This window comes from Arvicola amphibius, chromosome 3 (genome assembly GCF_903992535.2).
Source record: "Arvicola amphibius chromosome 3, mArvAmp1.2, whole genome shotgun sequence".
Taxonomy (NCBI): Eukaryota; Metazoa; Chordata; class Mammalia; order Rodentia; family Cricetidae; genus Arvicola; species Arvicola amphibius.
Genome location: NC_052049.1, coordinates 31094139 through 31100507, shown reverse-complemented (window position 1 = coordinate 31100507; position 6369 = coordinate 31094139).

The window sequence follows — 6369 nt, the reverse complement described above, 5'->3', positions numbered from 1 at the left end:
CTTTTAAGAATCTCAATTCCAGGCTTTCTTACTGGGTAAATTATAAAGATGCACCCCAGGGAACTTTAAGGAAGTAATGAGGTTTTCATTTCCATATGTCAGATGAGCTTCAGCTAGTGTACTTATTATCAGAAAAGGCCATGAGCTAATTTCTTGGCTCATTCATCTCAGCGAACATCCTGAACAACATTTTCAAGGAAAGGGCAGAAGGAGAAATGTGGTGTGGGGGGAGTTTACCACTAAGAAGCTTTCATGCTTACCGTGTTGCAAACGAATCTTCCTGGTGGAAATGGGGACGGAAAAAAGACATGTGCAGAAGATACTTGTCTTCTGAATTGACGTGACGCCGTCTACCCACACACATACAACTTGTATCAGTGTCAAGGCCATTCGAGGCACGAAAGGTTTGAAGAACACATCTTGAGTTAACCTACTTTATGGCATCTTTGCCAAGCTGTTCATTTAAATTGAAATTCAGGAGATCACTCCAGCTGGCTATCTTCACAAATTGCTATTTTAGAATGGGATTCTAAAATTAGAAAGCCTATTTTGAAATACTCTCCAACTGACTTGTGCACATTACAGGCTCAGATGGTATGACTTGTACCCAGTAGTGGCAGCTTGTAGATTTGAATGGTCTCACAGTCTGGAGCTGGAGCTTTCACCATGACATCCCTTTATATTTTAGTATATGATACAAATTATACCCTCTTTCCGTCTTGGAGAATTTCATTTTCTGTAATGCTGGTGATGGCTTAGAAATTAAATGATGTCCTCATTCTATCACTGGATATAGACAGTCTTTTATATGGTCTGGATTTATGTCTTGAAGAGACAGGGATTGCTGGTTCTCTTTCTAAACATGAAAATACATGCCACTGCTCAAATGAACAATAACCTCTAAATAATAATTCTTTGGTGGTACCAGTGTCAGAGCTCGTGACAGATCTCTGAATGTTTTCAAAGTCCTCAAGTTACTAAGAATTGATCAAATATTTGGGCTTTGGAAGTAGGTCTGTGTATTTCATAAAAACTCATTCTTCCTACTACTTTATCTATTATATAGAAAGTGTCTTACCTGGGGTTCTATTGTTGTAAAGCAACATCATGACCATGACCACTCTTATTTTTAAAAAGCATCTAATTGCTGCTTTATTATAGCTTCAGAGGTTTAGTCCATTGTCATCATGATAGGGAGCAGAGTGGCATACAGACAGGATGCTGGAAGAGTGAGAGAGTTTTACATCCAGATCAGTGAGCGGCAGGAAGAGAGAGAGAGAAAATGCCAGGGACCTGACTTTTGAAACCTCAAAGCCCACCCCCAGTGACAAACTTCCTCCAACAAGGCCACGCCTCCTAAATCCTCCCAAGTAGTGTCACTCCCTGATGACCAACATTCAAATATGTGAAATATTAGCATGTTCTAATATAAGATGGGATTTCTTCTTTATCTACACATCAATACACAAAGTACATACAACCCTGCCAGACTCCACCACTGACTCACCTATCTCCATATTTACTTATAAATTAAGTTTCTAAACTTTTCCTCACAGAGTGCTCTATCCCTTGTAGATATTATTCTTTATTATGTTAATAGAGATGTGAGACTTATCAGGGTCTGGGAAAAGTTCCCTGGGAATCAGAGCAAATCTCTAGGCTTCAAGGAACTTCTAACTGGAGAACAAGGAATTTATCTAACTATATGGTTTATTTATTTTTATTTTAAAATTTTTGTTTGCTTTTTAAGACAGGGTCTCTCTATGTAAACTATGGTGTCCTGGAACTTACTTTGTAGACCAAGCCGACCTCTTACTCAAAGAGATCCCCCTGTCTCTGTCTTCTAAGTACTAGGATTAAAGGTGTGGGGCCCACAACTAGCTAAGCATGAGATGTCTTTACTTTTCTATTTTTCCCATAAAAAAATCTCTGAGACCAACTTCCCCACTTCAAAAATAGGTGCTACATGTGTCTTTTACTTCATTTTTTTTCTAAGCTAAAACCTCAAACAAATGCCAGTGGCCATATGAGAGGAGTAGCAGCTCACAATAGAAGTTCGGAATGTCGGCCCACCAAGAAGCAAGGCACTAATGGATGAATCTCGGATAGGCAAGGCCCTGTGGGCTTTGGCTCCAAAATGTCTCTTCCTAGTGCTGTGCCTTTATATGTTCTCTCTCGAATCTGGCATGGTGTGAATAGGTGTGGGGAGATCCCACTGTGTTTAATGTGGTGTGATTATCTCTTAAAATATCCCGTTCTACTGGGCATTTTTGCCTGTTGACTATTATGAAGATGTTTTCATCCTGTCATTTTGCTTTCAAGCTTGGGGTCACAACCTGAGCGCCAAGGCAGATCCAACTACCCATCCTCAATAAAGCCAAATAAAAGAGCCAAATTAAAAGTGGAAAGTGAATAAAGATTATCAATGTGGCCGCATTGGGAAGAGGGACGAAGATGCAGCAACTCCACCACTACAACTCAGTCTGTGTTCAGTAATTTCTTCAAGCCATCCAAAGGAGCCAGGAGGAAGAACTTATAAATATGCAGGCAAATAAGTTTTGCTCTCTTATTATCTAAGACTAAAACACAAATATCTTATTTTTGGGACTTTTAGACAAATTCATCTCTAACAAATTTCAATGTACTAGATGACCATCTTCCTAAATGCATTATTCATGCAACTCATCATTGGCAAAGACAAGGACAAAAGCCAATTTTCAGTCCTATACAAAACACATCACATCTGTTTGCTCATCTGATTCTCACAACACTAGCTTAAACTAGCACCTCCATTTACTGACAAAAAGTAAGGTGATTAATGACCAAAGAGTGGGGTGAAAATTAACAGGATTAGGATAACCAATTAAAACATGTTCATTTTTTGTCATATTACAACATGAATTTGCTAAATTGATAAATAGCTCTCTTCGTGGGATGAGGGAAGGAAAATACAGAATCATTAAACATTTAAAAATGTTACAGCTAACAAAACAAAGCAATGCAAATTATCTAGACAACAGTTTAATGAGTGAGACAAAACTATAGGTTAAATAACAAAAATGCAATCACAATGTATATATGACATATGATAGAGATAGTCATAATAGATCATTATAACAAAGAAAAATGAGAATAAAATTTAAAGGAGTTATCAAAGAAGGATTGCCAGCATAATTAACATATGGAGCCTCATCTGAAATGTCAAGAATGATGACAAATTTGGAAAAGCTAAAAAAGAAGGAAATAAATCTTTGAAAGAAATAGTATTTTAATTCATGTTATGTCATCCACCATAATCAAGCTGGCTTCATCTCAGAGATGCGAGGATGGTTCAACATACAAAAACCTACCAATGTAATCCAACAAATAAATAAACTGAATGAATAAAAAAACATATGATCATCTCATTAGATTCTGCAAAAAGCATTCAACAAAATCCAGCACCCCTTCATGATAAAAGGTCATGGAGAGATCAGGGATACGGGGCACATACCTAAATATAATAAAAGCTATAAACAACAAGCCAACAGCCAACATTTCAAATTAAATGGAGAGACTCAAAGCAATTCCACGAAAATCAGAAACAAGACAAGGTTGTTCATTCTCTCCATACCTCTTCAACCTAGTCCTTGAAGTTCTGGCTATAGCAATAAGAAAACAAATGGAGATCAAGGGCATTCAAATTGGAAAGAAAGAAGCCAAACTTTTGTTATTTGCCAATGATATGTTAGTATATATAAGTAACCCCAAAAACTCTACTTAGAAACATCTACAGCTGATAAATACCTTCAGTAATGGTCAGAGTACAAGATCAACTCAAACAAACCAGTTACCCTCCTATATACAAATGATAAAAAAAAAAAAACCTGAGAAAGAAATCAGAGAAACATCACCTTTCACAATAGCCACAAATAACAAAATACCTTGGGGGTAACACCAAAGAAGTGAAGACCTATTCAATAAGAACTTTAAGTCTTTGAAGAAAGAAATTGAAGAAGATACCAGAAAATAAAAATATTTCCCATGTTCTTAGATATGTAGGATCAACATAATAAAAATGGCAATCATACTGAAAGCAATCTCTAGATTCAATGCAATCCCCATCAAAATCCTGGCACAGTTCTTTACAGACCTTGAAAGAACAATAATCGACTAAATATCGGAGAAAAGAAAAACCAGGATAGCCAGAACAATCCTGTACAATAAAGGAACTTCCGGAGGCATCACCATCCCTGACATAAAACTCTATTACAGAGTTATGGTAATGAAAACAGCTTGTTATTGACATAAAAACAGAGAGGCTGAACAACGGAATCAAATCAAAGACCCTGATATTAATCCATGCATCTACTATTGGGGTCTGATAGCTAGCCTGGACCATACATTATTTCTCTGGACCAGACCCCAACATAAACTATCTCACTGGACCAGCATGGAGGCACAGGAATAAAGACACAACTCACATGGCTTTATCAAAAGGGGGATTGTCTGTGATCCCTCATGAAACCCCGAGTTCACATCTTGAAGAATTCTCTTGCTTTATTCTCCAAACAGCCTTATATATCAAAACATAAAACTCAGGGGGGAAACCATTAGCATCTGTTTCCTAGGTAACCAGGTGAATGGCTTTTAGTCACGTCCACATCTACCTGTGTCTCCTCTCCACATCTGCCTGGTCTGTATGCTAGCTCAGTCACATAGGCTTGAATTAACATCTCTATTCAGGCATCCTCCAAACTATAGAGAAGGAGCACAAAAACATCCTGACCTTTTGTTAGGGTAGCGACAGCCTGTCTGGAAGCTTATGTGACTACTTCAGGTATTCACTATGGCCTGAGAGCCTGGCTGTCACACCATGTAGAAATATGGGCCTACAACCTATGAACACCTGATTTTTGACAAAGAAGTAAAAAGTATAAAATAGAAAAAAGAAAGCATCTTCACCAAATGGCAAAACTGGATGCCAAGATGTAGAAGAAAGAAAATAGATCCATATCTATCTCCATGCACAAAACTCAAGTCAAAAATGCTTTAAAGGCCTAAAGATAAATCTGAACAAACTGAATCTGACAGACGAGAAAGCAGGAAGTAACCTTTAATGCATGGACACTGGAGACCACTTCCTTAACATAACGCACAGACACTGCAAACAACAATAAATAAATGGGACTTCCTGAAACTGACAAGCTCTGTAAAGCAAAGGACACAGTCAATAAGACAAAAAGGTATCCTACTGAATGGGAAAAGATCTTCACCAACCCCACATCAGACAAAGGACTGATCTCCAAAATATATAAAGAACTCAAGAAATTAGACTTCAAACTTCCAAATAACCCAATTTAAAAAATGGGGTACAGAACTAAACAGAGATTTCTCAACAGAAGAATCTCAAATGGCCTAAAAACACTTAAGGAAATGTTCAACATCTTTACCCATCAGGGAAATGCAAATCAAAACAACTCTGAGATATCATCTTACACCTGTCAGAATGACTAAGAATAAAAACACCAATGATAGCTTATGCTGGAGAGGATGCGGAGTAAGAGGAACATTCATCTATGGCTGGTAGGAATGCAAACTTGTACAACCACTTTGGAAATCAGTTTAGAAAAAAGCATGGCAAACTCTTATATGCCAGCAGCGATTAAAGAAGCATGAATAACTGAGAGAAGCAGGTGGCTCTCTGTGATAACAGGCACACACCAGCATTTATTTCACTGCTAATTCTCGTGTAAGTATAATCATTATACTCAAACAGGCGAAAAAAAAAAAAAAACAAGTTTTGTTGTTTGTTCTGCTATAGATGTTTTCAAAACCTTTAATGCAAGAAGTCACTAATAAAAGAAAAGAAAAGAAAAAAAGAGCACAATATCTTTTCAGAAACTGATGGGAGTTGAAGACCAGTTTAATTGACAGTGCCATAAAAACGCGAATAAGGACAATGACAGTCAACTCCTCACTCTGTTGCCAATAAATGTGCAAGTATCAACTCCCATTCCTGCTTCTCAACTCCAGTGGTTAAAAAATAAAGAAACCAAGGATAATTATATCCCATTTTCTTCTCATGCTAAATCATAGTTTTCTCGAATGTTCATATAGGGATAGGACTCTGTTTATAAACATAGAAGAAGTTGCTTGGACGACTAAGCAAACAGTAACCATAAACACAAATGTGCAAATAAAGGAGTAAGACAGAGTAAACACATTCAATAGAGGACCAAAAAAGGTTAATAGCTCCTAGTTTTAAGGGTATTTGCATAACCAACTGAGGTAATACATACACAAATGCTTTAAAAACAAGGAAAGATGATCAAGTGTTCTGTGGAGTGGGTCTTAGTTACTCGCTGTTACATTACTGTGAAGAGACAC